Below are 18,962 nucleotides of genomic sequence, written 5' to 3' on the forward strand. Positions count from 1 at the left end.
GAATCGCCCTTTTGTGATTTGAAGTCTTAGCTGGCTTTGGAATCTCTGGGTTAAGTAGCCGAGACGTAATTGGAAATTCATCACAACAGCAATTAAAGGCCTTCCTTCTAAGAGACTTAAAAGAGAGTCCAAGCAATTGGGCAAGGTTTGAGTTGTTTCTTTCGTCTACGACCACACCACAGGGAACGTACCGGTTCTCGTCCGATCACCGAAGTCAAGTCCTGTTGGGCGGCGTCAGTACCTGGCTGGGTGACCACCTGGGAATACGCCGTGTTGTAGACTTTTGGACCCATTTTGGGACTGGACTCTTCAGAGAAGATTTCCATACGCCTCCACATCATTGATCCCTCTGTTTTCAAAATGTTGTCTTTTTTTTTTTGAATTATTTTTCCAGCAAGTTGACAGCATATTAGAAGATTTTCTTGTTTGATTACAGCACTGCAACACTGAGCAGCACACTGGAGGCAATCTCTTGAATGTGGCTTTGATGACTGACCATTGGAGAATCGCCCTTTTGTGATTTGAAGTCTTAGCTGGCTTTGGAATCTCTGGGTTAAGTAGCCGAGACGTAATTGGAAATTCATCACAACAGCAATTAAAGGCCTTCCTTCTAAGAGACTTAAAAGAGAGTCCAAGCAATTGGGCAAGGTTTGAGTTGTTTCTTTCGTCTACGACCACACCACAGGGAACGTACCGGTTCTCGTCCGATCACCGAAGTCAAGTCCTGTTGGGCGGCGTCAGTACCTGGCTGGGTGACCACCTGGGAATACGCCGTGTTGTAGACTTTTGGACCCATTTTGGGACTGGACTCTTCAGAGAAGATTTCCATACGCCTCCACATCATTGATCCCTCTGTTTTCAAAATGTTGTCTTTTTTTTTTTTGAATTATTTTTCCAGCAAGTTGACAGCATATTAGAAGATTTTCTTGTTTGATTACAGCACTGCAACACTGAGCAGCACACTGGAGGCAATCTCTTGAATGTGGCTTTGATGACTGACCATTGGAGAATCGCCCTTTTGTGATTTGAAGTCTTAGCTGGCTTTGGAATCTCTGGGTTAAGTAGCCGAGACGTAATTGGAAATTCATCACAACAGCAATTAAAGGCCTTCCTTCTAAGAGACTTAAAAGAGAGTCCAAGCAATTGGGCAAGGTTTGAGTTGTTTCTTTCGTCTACGACCACACCACAGGGAACGTACCGGTTCTCGTCCGATCACCGAAGTCAAGTCCTGTTGGGCGGCGTCAGTACCTGGCTGGGTGACCACCTGGGAATACGCCGTGTTGTAGACTTTTGGACCCATTTTGGGACTGGACTCTTCAGAGAAGATTTCCATACGCCTCCACATCATTGATCCCTCTGTTTTCAAAATGTTGTCTTTTTTTTTTTGAATTATTTTTCCAGCAAGTTGACAGCATATTAGAAGATTTTCTTGTTTGATTACAGCACTGCAACACTGAGCAGCACACTGGAGGCAATCTCTTGAATGTGGCTTTGATGACTGACCATTGGAGAATCGCCCTTTTGTGATTTGAAGTCTTAGCTGGCTTTGGAATCTCTGGGTTAAGTAGCCGAGACGTAATTGGAAATTCATCACAACAGCAATTAAAGGCCTTCCTTCTAAGAGACTTAAAAGAGAGTCCAAGCAATTGGGCAAGGTTTGAGTTGTTTCTTTCGTCTACGACCACACCACAGGGAACGTACCGGTTCTCGTCCGATCACCGAAGTCAAGTCCTGTTGGGCGGCGTCAGTACCTGGCTGGGTGACCACCTGGGAATACGCCGTGTTGTAGACTTTTGGACCCATTTTGGGACTGGACTCTTCAGAGAAGATTTCCATACGCCTCCACATCATTGATCCCTCTGTTTTCAAAATGTTGTCTTTTTTTTTTTGAATTATTTTTCCAGCAAGTTGACAGCATATTAGAAGATTTTCTTGTTTGATTACAGCACTGCAACACTGAGCAGCACACTGGAGGCAATCTCTTGAATGTGGCTTTGATGACTGACCATTGGAGAATCGCCCTTTTGTGATTTGAAGTCTTAGCTGGCTTTGGAATCTCTGGGTTAAGTAGCCGAGACGTAATTGGAAATTCATCACAACAGCAATTAAAGGCCTTCATTCTAAGAGACTTAAAAGAGAGTCCAAGCAATTGGGCAAGGTTTGAGTTGTTTCTTTCGTCTACGACCACACCACAGGGAACGTACCGGTTCTCGTCCGATCACCGAAGTCAAGTCCTGTTGGGCGGCGTCAGTACCTGGCTGGGTGACCACCTGGGAATACGCCGTGTTGTAGACTTTTGGACCCATTTTGGGACTGGACTCTTCAGAGAAGATTTCCATACGCCTCCACATCATTGATCCCTCTGTTTTCAAAATGTTGTCTTTTTTTTTTTTGAATTATTTTTCCAGCAAGTTGACAGCATATTAGAAGATTTTCTTGTTTGATTACAGCACTGCAACACTGAGCAGCACACTGGAGGCAATCTCTTGAATGTGGCTTTGATGACTGACCATTGGAGAATCGCCCTTTTGTGATTTGAAGTCTTAGCTGGCTTTGGAATCTCTGGGTTAAGTAGCCGAGACGTAATTGGAAATTCATCACAACAGCAATTAAAGGCCTTCCTTCTAAGAGACTTAAAAGAGAGTCCAAGCAATTGGGCAAGGTTTGAGTTGTTTCTTTCGTCTACGACCACACCACAGGGAACGTACCGGTTCTCGTCCGATCACCGAAGTCAAGTCCTGTTGGGCGGCGTCAGTACCTGGCTGGGTGACCACCTGGGAATACGCCGTGTTGTAGACTTTTGGACCCATTTTGGGACTGGACTCTTCAGAGAAGATTTCCATACGCCTCCACATCATTGATCCCTCTGTTTTCAAAATGTTGTCTTTTTTTTTTTGAATTATTTTTCCAGCAAGTTGACAGCATATTAGAAGATTTTCTTGTTTGATTACAGCACTGCAACACTGAGCAGCACACTGGAGGCAATCTCTTGAATGTGGCTTTGATGACTGACCATTGGAGAATCGCCCTTTTGTGATTTGAAGTCTTAGCTGGCTTTGGAATCTCTGGGTTAAGTAGCCGAGACGTAATTGGAAATTCATCACAACAGCAATTAAAGGCCTTCATTCTAAGAGACTTAAAAGAGAGTCCAAGCAATTGGGCAAGGTTTGAGTTGTTTCTTTCGTCTACGACCACACCACAGGGAACGTACCGGTTCTCGTCCGATCACCGAAGTCAAGTCCTGTTGGGCGGCGTCAGTACCTGGCTGGGTGACCACCTGGGAATACGCCGTGTTGTAGACTTTTGGACCCATTTTGGGACTGGACTCTTCAGAGAAGATTTCCATACGCCTCCACATCATTGATCCCTCTGTTTTCAAAATGTTGTCTTTTTTTTTTTTGAATTATTTTTCCAGCAAGTTGACAGCATATTAGAAGATTTTCTTGTTTGATTACAGCACTGCAACACTGAGCAGCACACTGGAGGCAATCTCTTGAATGTGGCTTTGATGACTGACCATTGGAGAATCGCCCTTTTGTGATTTGAAGTCTTAGCTGGCTTTGGAATCTCTGGGTTAAGTAGCCGAGACGTAATTGGAAATTCATCACAACAGCAATTAAAGGCCTTCCTTCTAAGAGACTTAAAAGAGAGTCCAAGCAATTGGGCAAGGTTTGAGTTGTTTCTTTCGTCTACGACCACACCACAGGGAACGTACCGGTTCTCGTCCGATCACCGAAGTCAAGTCCTGTTGGGCGGCGTCAGTACCTGGCTGGGTGACCACCTGGGAATACGCCGTGTTGTAGACTTTTGGACCCATTTTGGGACTGGACTCTTCAGAGAAGATTTCCATACGCCTCCACATCATTGATCCCTCTGTTTTCAAAATGTTGTCTTTTTTTTTTTGAATTATTTTTCCAGCAAGTTGACAGCATATTAGAAGATTTTCTTGTTTGATTACAGCACTGCAACACTGAGCAGCACACTGGAGGCAATCTCTTGAATGTGGCTTTGATGACTGACCATTGGAGAATCGCCCTTTTGTGATTTGAAGTCTTAGCTGGCTTTGGAATCTCTGGGTTAAGTAGCCGAGACGTAATTGGAAATTCATCACAACAGCAATTAAAGGCCCTCCTTCTAAGAGACTTAAAAGAGAGTCCAAGCAATTGGGCAAGGTTTGAGTTGTTTCTTTCGTCTACGACCACACCACAGGGAACGTACCGGTTCTCGTCCGATCACCGAAGTCAAGTCCTGTTGGGCGGCGTCAGTACCTGGCTGGGTGACCACCTGGGAATACGCCGTGTTGTAGACTTTTGGACCCATTTTGGGACTGGACTCTTCAGAGAAGATTTCCATACGCCTCCACATCATTGATCCCTCTGTTTTCAAAATGTTGTCTTTTTTTTTTTTGAATTATTTTTCCAGCAAGTTGACAGCATATTAGAAGATTTTCTTGTTTGATTACAGCACTGCAACACTGAGCAGCACACTGGAGGCAATCTCTTGAATGTGGCTTTGATGACTGACCATTGGAGAATCGCCCTTTTGTGATTTGAAGTCTTAGCTGGCTTTGGAATCTCTGGGTTAAGTAGCCGAGACGTAATTGGAAATTCATCACAACAGCAATTAAAGGCCTTCCTTCTAAGAGACTTAAAAGAGAGTCCAAGCAATTGGGCAAGGTTTGAGTTGTTTCTTTCGTCTACGACCACACCACAGGGAACGTACCGGTTCTCGTCCGATCACCGAAGTCAAGTCCTGTTGGGCGGCGTCAGTACCTGGCTGGGTGACCACCTGGGAATACGCCGTGTTGTAGACTTTTGGACCCATTTTGGGACTGGACTCTTCAGAGAAGATTTCCATACGCCTCCACATCATTGATCCCTCTGTTTTCAAAATGTTGTCTTTTTTTTTTTGAATTATTTTTCCAGCAAGTTGACAGCATATTAGAAGATTTTCTTGTTTGATTACAGCACTGCAACACTGAGCAGCACACTGGAGGCAATCTCTTGAATGTGGCTTTGATGACTGACCATTGGAGAATCGCCCTTTTGTGATTTGAAGTCTTAGCTGGCTTTGGAATCTCTGGGTTAAGTAGCCGAGACGTAATTGGAAATTCATCACAACAGCAATTAAAGGCCTTCCTTCTAAGAGACTTAAAAGAGAGTCCAAGCAATTGGGCAAGGTTTGAGTTGTTTCTTTCGTCTACGACCACACCACAGGGAACGTACCGGTTCTCGTCCGATCACCGAAGTCAAGTCCTGTTGGGCGGCGTCAGTACCTGGCTGGGTGACCACCTGGGAATACGCCGTGTTGTAGACTTTTGGACCCATTTTGGGACTGGACTCTTCAGAGAAGATTTCCATACGCCTCCACATCATTGATCCCTCTGTTTTCAAAATGTTGTCTTTTTTTTTTTTGAATTATTTTTCCAGCAAGTTGACAGCATATTAGAAGATTTTCTTGTTTGATTACAGCACTGCAACACTGAGCAGCACACTGGAGGCAATCTCTTGAATGTGGCTTTGATGACTGACCATTGGAGAATCGCCCTTTTGTGATTTGAAGTCTTAGCTGGCTTTGGAATCTCTGGGTTAAGTAGCCGAGACGTAATTGGAAATTCATCACAACAGCAATTAAAGGCCTTCCTTCTAAGAGACTTAAAAGAGAGTCCAAGCAATTGGGCAAGGTTTGAGTTGTTTCTTTCGTCTACGACCACACCACAGGGAACGTACCGGTTCTCGTCCGATCACCGAAGTCAAGTCCTGTTGGGCGGCGTCAGTACCTGGCTGGGTGACCACCTGGGAATACGCCGTGTTGTAGACTTTTGGACCCATTTTGGGACTGGACTCTTCAGAGAAGATTTCCATACGCCTCCACATCATTGATCCCTCTGTTTTCAAAATGTTGTCTTTTTTTTTTTGAATTATTTTTCCAGCAAGTTGACAGCATATTAGAAGATTTTCTTGTTTGATTACAGCACTGCAACACTGAGCAGCACACTGGAGGCAATCTCTTGAATGTGGCTTTGATGACTGACCATTGGAGAATCGCCCTTTTGTGATTTGAAGTCTTAGCTGGCTTTGGAATCTCTGGGTTAAGTAGCCGAGACGTAATTGGAAATTCATCACAACAGCAATTAAAGGCCTTCCTTCTAAGAGACTTAAAAGAGAGTCCAAGCAATTGGGCAAGGTTTGAGTTGTTTCTTTCGTCTACGACCACACCACAGGGAACGTACCGGTTCTCGTCCGATCACCGAAGTCAAGTCCTGTTGGGCGGCGTCAGTACCTGGCTGGGTGACCACCTGGGAATACGCCGTGTTGTAGACTTTTGGACCCATTTTGGGACTGGACTCTTCAGAGAAGATTTCCATACGCCTCCACATCATTGATCCCTCTGTTTTCAAAATGTTGTCTTTTTTTTTTTGAATTATTTTTCCAGCAAGTTGACAGCATATTAGAAGATTTTCTTGTTTGATTACAGCACTGCAACACTGAGCAGCACACTGGAGGCAATCTCTTGAATGTGGCTTTGATGACTGACCATTGGAGAATCGCCCTTTTGTGATTTGAAGTCTTAGCTGGCTTTGGAATCTCTGGGTTAAGTAGCCGAGACGTAATTGGAAATTCATCACAACAGCAATTAAAGGCCTTCCTTCTAAGAGACTTAAAAGAGAGTCCAAGCAATTGGGCAAGGTTTGAGTTGTTTCTTTCGTCTACGACCACACCACAGGGAACGTACCGGTTCTCGTCCGATCACCGAAGTCAAGTCCTGTTGGGCGGCGTCAGTACCTGGCTGGGTGACCACCTGGGAATACGCCGTGTTGTAGACTTTTGGACCCATTTTGGGACTGGACTCTTCAGAGAAGATTTCCATACGCCTCCACATCATTGATCCCTCTGTTTTCAAAATGTTGTCTTTTTTTTTTTTGAATTATTTTTCCAGCAAGTTGACAGCATATTAGAAGATTTTCTTGTTTGATTACAGCACTGCAACACTGAGCAGCACACTGGAGGCAATCTCTTGAATGTGGCTTTGATGACTGACCATTGGAGAATCGCCCTTTTGTGATTTGAAGTCTTAGCTGGCTTTGGAATCTCTGGGTTAAGTAGCCGAGACGTAATTGGAAATTCATCACAACAGCAATTAAAGGCCTTCCTTCTAAGAGACTTAAAAGAGAGTCCAAGCAATTGGGCAAGGTTTGAGTTGTTTCTTTCGTCTACGACCACACCACAGGGAACGTACCGGTTCTCGTCCGATCACCGAAGTCAAGTCCTGTTGGGCGGCGTCAGTACCTGGCTGGGTGACCACCTGGGAATACGCCGTGTTGTAGACTTTTGGACCCATTTTGGGACTGGACTCTTCAGAGAAGATTTCCATACGCCTCCACATCATTGATCCCTCTGTTTTCAAAATGTTGTCTTTTTTTTTTTGAATTATTTTTCCAGCAAGTTGACAGCATATTAGAAGATTTTCTTGTTTGATTACAGCACTGCAACACTGAGCAGCACACTGGAGGCAATCTCTTGAATGTGGCTTTGATGACTGACCATTGGAGAATCGCCCTTTTGTGATTTGAAGTCTTAGCTGGCTTTGGAATCTCTGGGTTAAGTAGCCGAGACGTAATTGGAAATTCATCACAACAGCAATTAAAGGCCTTCCTTCTAAGAGACTTAAAAGAGAGTCCAAGCAATTGGGCAAGGTTTGAGTTGTTTCTTTCGTCTACGACCACACCACAGGGAACGTACCGGTTCTCGTCCGATCACCGAAGTCAAGTCCTGTTGGGCGGCGTCAGTACCTGGCTGGGTGACCACCTGGGAATACGCCGTGTTGTAGACTTTTGGACCCATTTTGGGACTGGACTCTTCAGAGAAGATTTCCATACGCCTCCACATCATTGATCCCTCTGTTTTCAAAATGTTGTCTTTTTTTTTTTGAATTATTTTTCCAGCAAGTTGACAGCATATTAGAAGATTTTCTTGTTTGATTACAGCACTGCAACACTGAGCAGCACACTGGAGGCAATCTCTTGAATGTGGCTTTGATGACTGACCATTGGAGAATCGCCCTTTTGTGATTTGAAGTCTTAGCTGGCTTTGGAATCTCTGGGTTAAGTAGCCGAGACGTAATTGGAAATTCATCACAACAGCAATTAAAGGCCTTCCTTCTAAGAGACTTAAAAGAGAGTCCAAGCAATTGGGCAAGGTTTGAGTTGTTTCTTTCGTCTACGACCACACCACAGGGAACGTACCGGTTCTCGTCCGATCACCGAAGTCAAGTCCTGTTGGGCGGCGTCAGTACCTGGCTGGGTGACCACCTGGGAATACGCCGTGTTGTAGACTTTTGGACCCATTTTGGGACTGGACTCTTCAGAGAAGATTTCCATACGCCTCCACATCATTGATCCCTCTGTTTTCAAAATGTTGTCTTTTTTTTTTTGAATTATTTTTCCAGCAAGTTGACAGCATATTAGAAGATTTTCTTGTTTGATTACAGCACTGCAACACTGAGCAGCACACTGGAGGCAATCTCTTGAATGTGGCTTTGATGACTGACCATTGGAGAATCGCCCTTTTGTGATTTGAAGTCTTAGCTGGCTTTGGAATCTCTGGGTTAAGTAGCCGAGACGTAATTGGAAATTCATCACAACAGCAATTAAAGGCCTTCCTTCTAAGAGACTTAAAAGAGAGTCCAAGCAATTGGGCAAGGTTTGAGTTGTTTCTTTCGTCTACGACCACACCACAGGGAACGTACCGGTTCTCGTCCGATCACCGAAGTCAAGTCCTGTTGGGCGGCGTCAGTACCTGGCTGGGTGACCACCTGGGAATACGCCGTGTTGTAGACTTTTGGACCCATTTTGGGACTGGACTCTTCAGAGAAGATTTCCATACGCCTCCACATCATTGATCCCTCTGTTTTCAAAATGTTGTCTTTTTTTTTTTGAATTATTTTTCCAGCAAGTTGACAGCATATTAGAAGATTTTCTTGTTTGATTACAGCACTGCAACACTGAGCAGCACACTGGAGGCAATCTCTTGAATGTGGCTTTGATGACTGACCATTGGAGAATCGCCCTTTTGTGATTTGAAGTCTTAGCTGGCTTTGGAATCTCTGGGTTAAGTAGCCGAGACGTAATTGGAAATTCATCACAACAGCAATTAAAGGCCTTCCTTCTAAGAGACTTAAAAGAGAGTCCAAGCAATTGGGCAAGGTTTGAGTTGTTTCTTTCGTCTACGACCACACCACAGGGAACGTACCGGTTCTCGTCCGATCACCGAAGTCAAGTCCTGTTGGGCGGCGTCAGTACCTGGCTGGGTGACCACCTGGGAATACGCCGTGTTGTAGACTTTTGGACCCATTTTGGGACTGGACTCTTCAGAGAAGATTTCCATACGCCTCCACATCATTGATCCCTCTGTTTTCAAAATGTTGTCTTTTTTTTTTTGAATTATTTTTCCAGCAAGTTGACAGCATATTAGAAGATTTTCTTGTTTGATTACAGCACTGCAACACTGAGCAGCACACTGGAGGCAATCTCTTGAATGTGGCTTTGATGACTGACCATTGGAGAATCGCCCTTTTGTGATTTGAAGTCTTAGCTGGCTTTGGAATCTCTGGGTTAAGTAGCCGAGACGTAATTGGAAATTCATCACAACAGCAATTAAAGGCCTTCCTTCTAAGAGACTTAAAAGAGAGTCCAAGCAATTGGGCAAGGTTTGAGTTGTTTCTTTCGTCTACGACCACACCACAGGGAACGTACCGGTTCTCGTCCGATCACCGAAGTCAAGTCCTGTTGGGCGGCGTCAGTACCTGGCTGGGTGACCACCTGGGAATACGCCGTGTTGTAGACTTTTGGACCCATTTTGGGACTGGACTCTTCAGAGAAGATTTCCATACGCCTCCACATCATTGATCCCTCTGTTTTCAAAATGTTGTCTTTTTTTTTTTGAATTATTTTTCCAGCAAGTTGACAGCATATTAGAAGATTTTCTTGTTTGATTACAGCACTGCAACACTGAGCAGCACACTGGAGGCAATCTCTTGAATGTGGCTTTGATGACTGACCATTGGAGAATCGCCCTTTTGTGATTTGAAGTCTTAGCTGGCTTTGGAATCTCTGGGTTAAGTAGCCGAGACGTAATTGGAAATTCATCACAACAGCAATTAAAGGCCTTCCTTCTAAGAGACTTAAAAGAGAGTCCAAGCAATTGGGCAAGGTTTGAGTTGTTTCTTTCGTCTACGACCACACCACAGGGAACGTACCGGTTCTCGTCCGATCACCGAAGTCAAGTCCTGTTGGGCGGCGTCAGTACCTGGCTGGGTGACCACCTGGGAATACGCCGTGTTGTAGACTTTTGGACCCATTTTGGGACTGGACTCTTCAGAGAAGATTTCCATACGCCTCCACATCATTGATCCCTCTGTTTTCAAAATGTTGTCTTTTTTTTTTTGAATTATTTTTCCAGCAAGTTGACAGCATATTAGAAGATTTTCTTGTTTGATTACAGCACTGCAACACTGAGCAGCACACTGGAGGCAATCTCTTGAATGTGGCTTTGATGACTGACCATTGGAGAATCGCCCTTTTGTGATTTGAAGTCTTAGCTGGCTTTGGAATCTCTGGGTTAAGTAGCCGAGACGTAATTGGAAATTCATCACAACAGCAATTAAAGGCCTTCCTTCTAAGAGACTTAAAAGAGAGTCCAAGCAATTGGGCAAGGTTTGAGTTGTTTCTTTCGTCTACGACCACACCACAGGGAACGTACCGGTTCTCGTCCGATCACCGAAGTCAAGTCCTGTTGGGCGGCGTCAGTACCTGGCTGGGTGACCACCTGGGAATACGCCGTGTTGTAGACTTTTGGACCCATTTTGGGACTGGACTCTTCAGAGAAGATTTCCATACGCCTCCACATCATTGATCCCTCTGTTTTCAAAATGTTGTCTTTTTTTTTTTGAATTATTTTTCCAGCAAGTTGACAGCATATTAGAAGATTTTCTTGTTTGATTACAGCACTGCAACACTGAGCAGCACACTGGAGGCAATCTCTTGAATGTGGCTTTGATGACTGACCATTGGAGAATCGCCCTTTTGTGATTTGAAGTCTTAGCTGGCTTTGGAATCTCTGGGTTAAGTAGCCGAGACGTAATTGGAAATTCATCACAACAGCAATTAAAGGCCTTCCTTCTAAGAGACTTAAAAGAGAGTCCAAGCAATTGGGCAAGGTTTGAGTTGTTTCTTTCGTCTACGACCACACCACAGGGAACGTACCGGTTCTCGTCCGATCACCGAAGTCAAGTCCTGTTGGGCGGCGTCAGTACCTGGCTGGGTGACCACCTGGGAATACGCCGTGTTGTAGACTTTTGGACCCATTTTGGGACTGGACTCTTCAGAGAAGATTTCCATACGCCTCCACATCATTGATCCCTCTGTTTTCAAAATGTTGTCTTTTTTTTTTTGAATTATTTTTCCAGCAAGTTGACAGCATATTAGAAGATTTTCTTGTTTGATTACAGCACTGCAACACTGAGCAGCACACTGGAGGCAATCTCTTGAATGTGGCTTTGATGACTGACCATTGGAGAATCGCCCTTTTGTGATTTGAAGTCTTAGCTGGCTTTGGAATCTCTGGGTTAAGTAGCCGAGACGTAATTGGAAATTCATCACAACAGCAATTAAAGGCCTTCCTTCTAAGAGACTTAAAAGAGAGTCCAAGCAATTGGGCAAGGTTTGAGTTGTTTCTTTCGTCTACGACCACACCACAGGGAACGTACCGGTTCTCGTCCGATCACCGAAGTCAAGTCCTGTTGGGCGGCGTCAGTACCTGGCTGGGTGACCACCTGGGAATACGCCGTGTTGTAGACTTTTGGACCCATTTTGGGACTGGACTCTTCAGAGAAGATTTCCATACGCCTCCACATCATTGATCCCTCTGTTTTCAAAATGTTGTCTTTTTTTTTTTGAATTATTTTTCCAGCAAGTTGACAGCATATTAGAAGATTTTCTTGTTTGATTACAGCACTGCAACACTGAGCAGCACACTGGAGGCAATCTCTTGAATGTGGCTTTGATGACTGACCATTGGAGAATCGCCCTTTTGTGATTTGAAGTCTTAGCTGGCTTTGGAATCTCTGGGTTAAGTAGCCGAGACGTAATTGGAAATTCATCACAACAGCAATTAAAGGCCTTCCTTCTAAGAGACTTAAAAGAGAGTCCAAGCAATTGGGCAAGGTTTGAGTTGTTTCTTTCGTCTACGACCACACCACAGGGAACGTACCGGTTCTCGTCCGATCACCGAAGTCAAGTCCTGTTGGGCGGCGTCAGTACCTGGCTGGGTGACCACCTGGGAATACGCCGTGTTGTAGACTTTTGGACCCATTTTGGGACTGGACTCTTCAGAGAAGATTTCCATACGCCTCCACATCATTGATCCCTCTGTTTGCAAAATGTTGTCTTTTTTTTTTTTGAATTATTTTTCCAGCAAGTTGACAGCATATTAGAAGATTTTCTTGTTTGATTACAGCACTGCAACACTGAGCAGCACACTGGAGGCAATCTCTTGAATGTGGCTTTGATGACTGACCATTGGAGAATCGCCCTTTTGTGATTTGAAGTCTTAGCTGGCTTTGGAATCTCTGGGTTAAGTAGCCGAGACGTAATTGGAAATTCATCACAACAGCAATTAAAGGCCTTCCTTCTAAGAGACTTAAAAGAGAGTCCAAGCAATTGGGCAAGGTTTGAGTTGTTTCTTTCGTCTACGACCACACCACAGGGAACGTACCGGTTCTCGTCCGATCACCGAAGTCAAGTCCTGTTGGGCGGCGTCAGTACCTGGCTGGGTGACCACCTGGGAATACGCCGTGTTGTAGACTTTTGGACCCATTTTGGGACTGGACTCTTCAGAGAAGATTTCCATACGCCTCCACATCATTGATCCCTCTGTTTTCAAAATGTTGTCTTTTTTTTTTTGAATTATTTTTCCAGCAAGTTGACAGCATATTAGAAGATTTTCTTGTTTGATTACAGCACTGCAACACTGAGCAGCACACTGGAGGCAATCTCTTGAATGTGGCTTTGATGACTGACCATTGGAGAATCGCCCTTTTGTGATTTGAAGTCTTAGCTGGCTTTGGAATCTCTGGGTTAAGTAGCCGAGACGTAATTGGAAATTCATCACAACAGCAATTAAAGGCCTTCCTTCTAAGAGACTTAAAAGAGAGTCCAAGCAATTGGGCAAGGTTTGAGTTGTTTCTTTCGTCTACGACCACACCACAGGGAACGTACCGGTTCTCGTCCGATCACCGAAGTCAAGTCCTGTTGGGCGGCGTCAGTACCTGGCTGGGTGACCACCTGGGAATACGCCGTGTTGTAGACTTTTGGACCCATTTTGGGACTGGACTCTTCAGAGAAGATTTCCATACGCCTCCACATCATTGATCCCTCTGTTTTCAAAATGTTGTCTTTTTTTTTTTGAATTATTTTTCCAGCAAGTTGACAGCATATTAGAAGATTTTCTTGTTTGATTACAGCACTGCAACACTGAGCAGCACACTGGAGGCAATCTCTTGAATGTGGCTTTGATGACTGACCATTGGAGAATCGCCCTTTTGTGATTTGAAGTCTTAGCTGGCTTTGGAATCTCTGGGTTAAGTAGCCGAGACGTAATTGGAAATTCATCACAACAGCAATTAAAGGCCTTCCTTCTAAGAGACTTAAAAGAGAGTCCCAAGCAATTGGGCAAGGTTTGAGTTGTTTCTTTCGTCTACGACCACACCACAGGGAACGTACCGGTTCTCGTCCGATCACCGAAGTCAAGTCCTGTTGGGCGGCGTCAGTACCTGGCTGGGTGACCACCTGGGAATACGCCGTGTTGTAGACTTTTGGACCCATTTTGGGACTGGACTCTTCAGAGAAGATTTCCATACGCCTCCACATCATTGATCCCTCTGTTTTCAAAATGGTATCTTTTTTTTTTTTGAATTATTTTTCCAGCAAGTTGACAGCATATTAGAAGATTTTCTTGTTTGATTACAGCACTGCAACACTGAGCAGCACACTGGAGGCAATCTCTTGAATGTGGCTTTGATGACTGACCATTGGAGAATCGCCCTTTTGTGATTTGAAGTCTTAGCTGGCTTTGGAATCTCTGGGTTAAGTAGCCGAGACGTAATTGGAAATTCATCACAACAGCAATTAAAGGCCTTCCTTCTAAGAGACTTAAAAGAGAGTCCAAGCAATTGGGCAAGGTTTGAGTTGTTTCTTTCGTCTACGACCACACCACAGGGAACGTACCGGTTCTCGTCCGATCACCGAAGTCAAGTCCTGTTGGGCGGCGTCAGTACCTGGCTGGGTGACCACCTGGGAATACGCCGTGTTGTAGACTTTTGGACCCATTTTGGGACTGGACTCTTCAGAGAAGATTTCCATACGCCTCCACATCATTGATCCCTCTGTTTTCAAAATGTTGTCTTTTTTTTTTTGAATTATTTTTCCAGCAAGTTGACAGCATATTAGAAGATTTTCTTGTTTGATTACAGCACTGCAACACTGAGCAGCACACTGGAGGCAATCTCTTGAATGTGGCTTTGATGACTGACCATTGGAGAATCGCCCTTTTGTGATTTGAAGTCTTAGCTGGCTTTGGAATCTCTGGGTTAAGTAGCCGAGACGTAATTGGAAATTCATCACAACAGCAATTAAAGGCCTTCCTTCTAAGAGACTTAAAAGAGAGTCCAAGCAATTGGGCAAGGTTTGAGTTGTTTCTTTCGTCTACGACCACACCACAGGGAACGTACCGGTTCTCGTCCGATCACCGAAGTCAAGTCCTGTTGGGCGGCGTCAGTACCTGGCTGGGTGACCACCTGGGAATACGCCGTGTTGTAGACTTTTGGACCCATTTTGGGACTGGACTCTTCAGAGAAGATTTCCATACGCCTCCACATCATTGATCCCTCTGTTTTCAAAATGTTGTCTTTTTTTTTTTGAATTATTTTTCCAGCAAGTTGACAGCATATTAGAAGATTTTCTTGTTTGATTACAGCACTGCAACACTGAGCAGCACACTGGAGGCAATCTCTTGAATGTGGCTTTGATGACTGACCATTGGAGAATCGCCCTTTTGTGATTTGAAGTCTTAGCTGGCTTTGGAATCTCTGGGTTAAGTAGCCGAGACGTAATTGGAAATTCATTACAACAGCAATTAAAGGCCTTCCTTCTAAGAGACTTAAAAGAGAGTCCAAGCAATTGGGCAAGGTTTGAGTTGTTTCTTTCGTCTACGACCACACCACAGGGAACGTACCGGTTCTCGTCCGATCACCGAAGTCAAGTCCTGTTGGGCGGCGTCAGTACCTGGCTGGGTGACCACCTGGGAATACGCCGTGTTGTAGACTTTTGGACCCATTTTGGGACTGGACTCTTCAGAGAAGATTTCCATACGCCTCCACATCATTGATCCCTCTGTTTTCAAAATGTTGTCTTTTTTTTTTTGAATTATTTTTCCAGCAAGTTGACAGCATATTAGAAGATTTTCTTGTTTGATTACAGCACTGCAACACTGAGCAGCACACTGGAGGCAATCTCTTGAATGTGGCTTTGATGACTGACCATTGGAGAATCGCCCTTTTGTGATTTGAAGTCTTAGCTGGCTTTGGAATCTCTGGGTTAAGTAGCCGAGACGTAATTGGAAATTCATCACAACAGCAATTAAAGGCCTTCCTTCTAAGAGACTTAAAAGAGAGTCCAAGCAATTGGGCAAGGTTTGAGTTGTTTCTTTCGTCTACGACCACACCACAGGGAACGTACCGGTTCTCGTCCGATCACCGAAGTCAAGTCCTGTTGGGCGGCGTCAGTACCTGGCTGGGTGACCACCTGGGAATACGCCGTGTTGTAGACTTTTGGACCCATTTTGGGACTGGACTCTTCAGAGAAGATTTCCATACGCCTCCACATCATTGATCCCTCTGTTTTCAAAATGTTGTCTTTTTTTTTTTGAATTATTTTTCCAGCAAGTTGACAGCATATTAGAAGATTTTCTTGTTTGATTACAGCACTGCAACACTGAGCAGCACACTGGAGGCAATCTCTTGAATGTGGCTTTGATGACTGACCATTGGAGAATCGCCCTTTTGTGATTTGAAGTCTTAGCTGGCTTTGGAATCTCTGGGTTAAGTAGCCGAGACGTAATTGGAAATTCATCACAACAGCAATTAAAGGCCTTCCTTCTAAGAGACTTAAAAGAGAGTCCAAGCAATTGGGCAAGGTTTGAGTTGTTTCTTTCGTCTACGACCACACCACAGGGAACGTACCGGTTCTCGTCCGATCACCGAAGTCAAGTCCTGTTGGGCGGCGTCAGTACCTGGCTGGGTGACCACCTGGGAATACGCCGTGTTGTAGACTTTTGGACCCATTTTGGGACTGGACTCTTCAGAGAAGATTTCCATACGCCTCCACATCATTGATCCCTCTGTTTTCAAAATGTTGTCTTTTTTTTTTTGAATTATTTTTCCAGCAAGTTGACAGCATATTAGAAGATTTTCTTGTTTGATTACAGCACTGCAACACTGAGCAGCACACTGGAGGCAATCTCTTGAATGTGGCTTTGATGACTGACCATTGGAGAATCGCCCTTTTGTGATTTGAAGTCTTAGCTGGCTTTGGAATCTCTGGGTTAAGTAGCCGAGACGTAATTGGAAATTCATCACAACAGCAATTAAAGGCCTTCCTTCTAAGAGACTTAAAAGAGAGTCCAAGCAATTGGGCAAGGTTTGAGTTGTTTCTTTCGTCTACGACCACACCACAGGGAACGTACCGGTTCTCGTCCGATCACCGAAGTCAAGTCCTGTTGGGCGGCGTCAGTACCTGGCTGGGTGACCACCTGGGAATACGCCGTGTTGTAGACTTTTGGACCCATTTTGGGACTGGACTCTTCAGAGAAGATTTCCATACGCCTCCACATCATTGATCCCTCTGTTTTCAAAATGTTGTCTTTTTTTTTTTGAATTATTTTTCCAGCAAGTTGACAGCATATTAGAAGATTTTCTTGTTTGATTACAGCACTGCAACACTGAGCAGCACACTGGAGGCAATCTCTTGAATGTGGCTTTGATGACTGACCATTGGAGAATCGCCCTTTTGTGATTTGAAGTCTTAGCTGGCTTTGGAATCTCTGGGTTAAGTAGCCGAGACGTAATTGGAAATTCATCACAACAGCAATTAAAGGCCTTCCTTCTAAGAGACTTAAAAGAGAGTCCAAGCAATTGGGCAAGGTTTGAGTTGTTTCTTTCGTCTACGACCACACCACAGGGAACGTACCGGTTCTCGTCCGATCACCGAAGTCAAGTCCTGTTGGGCGGCGTCAGTACCTGGCTGGGTGACCACCTGGGAATACGCCGTGTTGTAGACTTTTGGACCCATTTTGGGACTGGACTCTTCAGAGAAGATTTCCATACGCCTCCACATCATTGATCCCTCTGTTTTCAAAATGTTGTCTTTTTTTTTTTGAATTATTTTTCCAGCAAGTTGACAGCATATTAGAAGATTTTCTTGTTTGATTACAGCACTGCAACACTGAGCAGCACACTGGAGGCAATCTCTTGAATGTGGCTTTGATGACTGACCATTGGAGAATCGCCCTTTTGTGATTTGAAGTCTTAGCTGGCTTTGGAATCTCTGGGTTAAGTAGCCGAGACGTAATTGGAAATTCATCACAACAGCAATTAAAGGCCTTCCTTCTAAGAGACTTAAAAGAGAGTCCAAGCAATTGGGCAAGGTTTGAGTTGTTTCTTTCGTCTACGACCACACCACAGGGAACGTACCGGTTCTCGTCCGATCACCGAAGTCAAGTCCTGTTGGGCGGCGTCAGTACCTGGCTGGGTGACCACCTGGGAATACGCCGTGTTGTAGACTTTTGGACCCATTTTGGGACTGGACTCTTCAGAGAAGATTTCCATACGCCTCCACATCATTGATCCCTCTGTTTTCAAAATGTTGTCTTTTTTTTTTTGAATTATTTTTCCAGCAAGTTGACAGCATATTAGAAGATTTTCTTGTTTGATTACAGCACTGCAACACTGAGCAGCACACTGGAGGCAATCTCTTGAATGTGGCTTTGATGACTGACCATTGGAGAATCGCCCTTTTGTGATTTGAAGTCTTAGCTGGCTTTGGAATCTCTGGGTTAAGTAGCCGAGACGTAATTGGAAATTCATCACAACAGCAATTAAAGGCCTTCCTTCTAAGAGACTTAAAAGAGAGTCCAAGCAATTGGGCAAGGTTTGAGTTGTTTCTTTCGTCTACGACCACACCACAGGGAACGTACCGGTTCTCGTCCGATCACCGAAGTCAAGTCCTGTTGGGCGGCGTCAGTACCTGGCTGGGTGACCACCTGGGAATACGCCGTGTTGTAGACTTTTGGACCCATTTTGGGACTGGACTCTTCAGAGAAGATTTCCATACGCCTCCACATCATTGATCCCTCTGTTTTCAAAATGTTGTCTTTTTTTTTTTGAATTATTTTTCCAGCAAGTTGACAGCATATTAGAAGATTTTCTTGTTTGATTACAGCACTGCAACACTGAGCAGCACACTGGAGGCAATCTCTTGAATGTGGCTTTGATGACTGACCATTGGAGAATCGCCCTTTTGTGATTTGAAGTCTTAGCTGGCTTTGGAATCTCTGGGTTAAGTAGCCGAGACGTAATTGGAAATTCATCACAACAGCAATTAAAGGCCTTCCTTCTAAGAGACTTAAAAGAGAGTCCAAGCAATTGGGCAAGGTTTGAGTTGTTTCTTTCGTCTACGACCACACCACAGGGAACGTACCGGTTCTCGTCCGATCACCGAAGTCAAGTCCTGTTGGGCGGCGTCAGTACCTGGCTGGGTGACCACCTGGGAATACGCCGTGTTGTAGACTTTTGGACCCATTTTGGGACTGGACTCTTCAGAGAAGATTTCCATACGCCTCCACATCATT

General features: G+C 44.6%; 38 non-coding genes across 38 annotated transcripts; all 38 read left to right on the forward strand.

Moving 5' to 3' along the window:
- The first annotated feature begins 163 nt into the window (after positions 1 to 163).
- LOC145461445 (5S ribosomal RNA) lies at positions 164 to 282 on the forward strand. Its single transcript, XR_014040581.1, has one exon. It is a non-coding gene; the product is annotated as a 5S ribosomal RNA (ribosomal RNA).
- A 384-nt stretch (positions 283 to 666) lies between these two features.
- LOC145461447 (5S ribosomal RNA) lies at positions 667 to 785 on the forward strand. Its single transcript, XR_014040583.1, has one exon. It is a non-coding gene; the product is annotated as a 5S ribosomal RNA (ribosomal RNA).
- Positions 786 to 1,170: 385 nt separating this feature from the next.
- LOC145461448 (5S ribosomal RNA) lies at positions 1,171 to 1,289 on the forward strand. Its single transcript, XR_014040584.1, has one exon. It is a non-coding gene; the product is annotated as a 5S ribosomal RNA (ribosomal RNA).
- A 384-nt stretch (positions 1,290 to 1,673) lies between these two features.
- Positions 1,674 to 1,792, forward strand: LOC145461450 (5S ribosomal RNA). The gene has a single exon (XR_014040585.1). It is a non-coding gene; the product is annotated as a 5S ribosomal RNA (ribosomal RNA).
- A 384-nt stretch (positions 1,793 to 2,176) lies between these two features.
- Positions 2,177 to 2,295, forward strand: LOC145461451 (5S ribosomal RNA). Its single transcript, XR_014040586.1, has one exon. It is a non-coding gene; the product is annotated as a 5S ribosomal RNA (ribosomal RNA).
- A 385-nt stretch (positions 2,296 to 2,680) lies between these two features.
- On the forward strand, positions 2,681 to 2,799 carry LOC145461452 (5S ribosomal RNA). Its single transcript, XR_014040587.1, has one exon. It is a non-coding gene; the product is annotated as a 5S ribosomal RNA (ribosomal RNA).
- Positions 2,800 to 3,183: 384 nt separating this feature from the next.
- LOC145461453 (5S ribosomal RNA) lies at positions 3,184 to 3,302 on the forward strand. Its single transcript, XR_014040588.1, has one exon. It is a non-coding gene; the product is annotated as a 5S ribosomal RNA (ribosomal RNA).
- A 385-nt stretch (positions 3,303 to 3,687) lies between these two features.
- Positions 3,688 to 3,806, forward strand: LOC145461454 (5S ribosomal RNA). Its single transcript, XR_014040589.1, has one exon. It is a non-coding gene; the product is annotated as a 5S ribosomal RNA (ribosomal RNA).
- A 384-nt stretch (positions 3,807 to 4,190) lies between these two features.
- On the forward strand, positions 4,191 to 4,309 carry LOC145461455 (5S ribosomal RNA). Its single transcript, XR_014040590.1, has one exon. It is a non-coding gene; the product is annotated as a 5S ribosomal RNA (ribosomal RNA).
- A 385-nt stretch (positions 4,310 to 4,694) lies between these two features.
- Positions 4,695 to 4,813, forward strand: LOC145461456 (5S ribosomal RNA). The gene has a single exon (XR_014040591.1). It is a non-coding gene; the product is annotated as a 5S ribosomal RNA (ribosomal RNA).
- A 384-nt stretch (positions 4,814 to 5,197) lies between these two features.
- LOC145461457 (5S ribosomal RNA) lies at positions 5,198 to 5,316 on the forward strand. Its single transcript, XR_014040592.1, has one exon. It is a non-coding gene; the product is annotated as a 5S ribosomal RNA (ribosomal RNA).
- Positions 5,317 to 5,701: 385 nt separating this feature from the next.
- LOC145461459 (5S ribosomal RNA) lies at positions 5,702 to 5,820 on the forward strand. The gene has a single exon (XR_014040594.1). It is a non-coding gene; the product is annotated as a 5S ribosomal RNA (ribosomal RNA).
- A 384-nt stretch (positions 5,821 to 6,204) lies between these two features.
- On the forward strand, positions 6,205 to 6,323 carry LOC145461460 (5S ribosomal RNA). The gene has a single exon (XR_014040595.1). It is a non-coding gene; the product is annotated as a 5S ribosomal RNA (ribosomal RNA).
- Positions 6,324 to 6,707: 384 nt separating this feature from the next.
- On the forward strand, positions 6,708 to 6,826 carry LOC145461461 (5S ribosomal RNA). Its single transcript, XR_014040596.1, has one exon. It is a non-coding gene; the product is annotated as a 5S ribosomal RNA (ribosomal RNA).
- A 385-nt stretch (positions 6,827 to 7,211) lies between these two features.
- On the forward strand, positions 7,212 to 7,330 carry LOC145461462 (5S ribosomal RNA). The gene has a single exon (XR_014040597.1). It is a non-coding gene; the product is annotated as a 5S ribosomal RNA (ribosomal RNA).
- Positions 7,331 to 7,714: 384 nt separating this feature from the next.
- Positions 7,715 to 7,833, forward strand: LOC145461463 (5S ribosomal RNA). Its single transcript, XR_014040598.1, has one exon. It is a non-coding gene; the product is annotated as a 5S ribosomal RNA (ribosomal RNA).
- A 384-nt stretch (positions 7,834 to 8,217) lies between these two features.
- On the forward strand, positions 8,218 to 8,336 carry LOC145461464 (5S ribosomal RNA). The gene has a single exon (XR_014040599.1). It is a non-coding gene; the product is annotated as a 5S ribosomal RNA (ribosomal RNA).
- A 384-nt stretch (positions 8,337 to 8,720) lies between these two features.
- On the forward strand, positions 8,721 to 8,839 carry LOC145461466 (5S ribosomal RNA). Its single transcript, XR_014040600.1, has one exon. It is a non-coding gene; the product is annotated as a 5S ribosomal RNA (ribosomal RNA).
- Positions 8,840 to 9,223: 384 nt separating this feature from the next.
- Positions 9,224 to 9,342, forward strand: LOC145461467 (5S ribosomal RNA). Its single transcript, XR_014040601.1, has one exon. It is a non-coding gene; the product is annotated as a 5S ribosomal RNA (ribosomal RNA).
- Positions 9,343 to 9,726: 384 nt separating this feature from the next.
- Positions 9,727 to 9,845, forward strand: LOC145461468 (5S ribosomal RNA). Its single transcript, XR_014040602.1, has one exon. It is a non-coding gene; the product is annotated as a 5S ribosomal RNA (ribosomal RNA).
- A 384-nt stretch (positions 9,846 to 10,229) lies between these two features.
- On the forward strand, positions 10,230 to 10,348 carry LOC145461469 (5S ribosomal RNA). The gene has a single exon (XR_014040603.1). It is a non-coding gene; the product is annotated as a 5S ribosomal RNA (ribosomal RNA).
- A 384-nt stretch (positions 10,349 to 10,732) lies between these two features.
- Positions 10,733 to 10,851, forward strand: LOC145461471 (5S ribosomal RNA). The gene has a single exon (XR_014040605.1). It is a non-coding gene; the product is annotated as a 5S ribosomal RNA (ribosomal RNA).
- Positions 10,852 to 11,235: 384 nt separating this feature from the next.
- Positions 11,236 to 11,354, forward strand: LOC145461472 (5S ribosomal RNA). The gene has a single exon (XR_014040606.1). It is a non-coding gene; the product is annotated as a 5S ribosomal RNA (ribosomal RNA).
- Positions 11,355 to 11,738: 384 nt separating this feature from the next.
- LOC145461473 (5S ribosomal RNA) lies at positions 11,739 to 11,857 on the forward strand. Its single transcript, XR_014040607.1, has one exon. It is a non-coding gene; the product is annotated as a 5S ribosomal RNA (ribosomal RNA).
- Positions 11,858 to 12,241: 384 nt separating this feature from the next.
- Positions 12,242 to 12,360, forward strand: LOC145461474 (5S ribosomal RNA). The gene has a single exon (XR_014040608.1). It is a non-coding gene; the product is annotated as a 5S ribosomal RNA (ribosomal RNA).
- A 385-nt stretch (positions 12,361 to 12,745) lies between these two features.
- LOC145461475 (5S ribosomal RNA) lies at positions 12,746 to 12,864 on the forward strand. Its single transcript, XR_014040609.1, has one exon. It is a non-coding gene; the product is annotated as a 5S ribosomal RNA (ribosomal RNA).
- A 384-nt stretch (positions 12,865 to 13,248) lies between these two features.
- LOC145461477 (5S ribosomal RNA) lies at positions 13,249 to 13,367 on the forward strand. The gene has a single exon (XR_014040611.1). It is a non-coding gene; the product is annotated as a 5S ribosomal RNA (ribosomal RNA).
- A 385-nt stretch (positions 13,368 to 13,752) lies between these two features.
- On the forward strand, positions 13,753 to 13,871 carry LOC145461478 (5S ribosomal RNA). Its single transcript, XR_014040612.1, has one exon. It is a non-coding gene; the product is annotated as a 5S ribosomal RNA (ribosomal RNA).
- A 385-nt stretch (positions 13,872 to 14,256) lies between these two features.
- Positions 14,257 to 14,375, forward strand: LOC145461479 (5S ribosomal RNA). Its single transcript, XR_014040613.1, has one exon. It is a non-coding gene; the product is annotated as a 5S ribosomal RNA (ribosomal RNA).
- Positions 14,376 to 14,759: 384 nt separating this feature from the next.
- LOC145461480 (5S ribosomal RNA) lies at positions 14,760 to 14,878 on the forward strand. Its single transcript, XR_014040614.1, has one exon. It is a non-coding gene; the product is annotated as a 5S ribosomal RNA (ribosomal RNA).
- Positions 14,879 to 15,262: 384 nt separating this feature from the next.
- On the forward strand, positions 15,263 to 15,381 carry LOC145461482 (5S ribosomal RNA). The gene has a single exon (XR_014040615.1). It is a non-coding gene; the product is annotated as a 5S ribosomal RNA (ribosomal RNA).
- Positions 15,382 to 15,765: 384 nt separating this feature from the next.
- On the forward strand, positions 15,766 to 15,884 carry LOC145461484 (5S ribosomal RNA). Its single transcript, XR_014040617.1, has one exon. It is a non-coding gene; the product is annotated as a 5S ribosomal RNA (ribosomal RNA).
- Positions 15,885 to 16,268: 384 nt separating this feature from the next.
- LOC145461485 (5S ribosomal RNA) lies at positions 16,269 to 16,387 on the forward strand. Its single transcript, XR_014040618.1, has one exon. It is a non-coding gene; the product is annotated as a 5S ribosomal RNA (ribosomal RNA).
- A 384-nt stretch (positions 16,388 to 16,771) lies between these two features.
- Positions 16,772 to 16,890, forward strand: LOC145461486 (5S ribosomal RNA). The gene has a single exon (XR_014040619.1). It is a non-coding gene; the product is annotated as a 5S ribosomal RNA (ribosomal RNA).
- A 384-nt stretch (positions 16,891 to 17,274) lies between these two features.
- On the forward strand, positions 17,275 to 17,393 carry LOC145461487 (5S ribosomal RNA). The gene has a single exon (XR_014040620.1). It is a non-coding gene; the product is annotated as a 5S ribosomal RNA (ribosomal RNA).
- Positions 17,394 to 17,777: 384 nt separating this feature from the next.
- Positions 17,778 to 17,896, forward strand: LOC145461488 (5S ribosomal RNA). The gene has a single exon (XR_014040621.1). It is a non-coding gene; the product is annotated as a 5S ribosomal RNA (ribosomal RNA).
- Positions 17,897 to 18,280: 384 nt separating this feature from the next.
- LOC145461489 (5S ribosomal RNA) lies at positions 18,281 to 18,399 on the forward strand. Its single transcript, XR_014040622.1, has one exon. It is a non-coding gene; the product is annotated as a 5S ribosomal RNA (ribosomal RNA).
- A 384-nt stretch (positions 18,400 to 18,783) lies between these two features.
- LOC145461490 (5S ribosomal RNA) lies at positions 18,784 to 18,902 on the forward strand. Its single transcript, XR_014040623.1, has one exon. It is a non-coding gene; the product is annotated as a 5S ribosomal RNA (ribosomal RNA).
- The last annotated feature ends 60 nt before the right edge of the window (positions 18,903 to 18,962 follow it).

This window comes from Orbicella franksi, chromosome 11 (assembly GCF_964199315.1).
Source record: "Orbicella franksi chromosome 11, jaOrbFran1.1, whole genome shotgun sequence".
Lineage (NCBI taxonomy): Eukaryota > Metazoa > Cnidaria > Anthozoa > Scleractinia > Merulinidae > Orbicella > Orbicella franksi.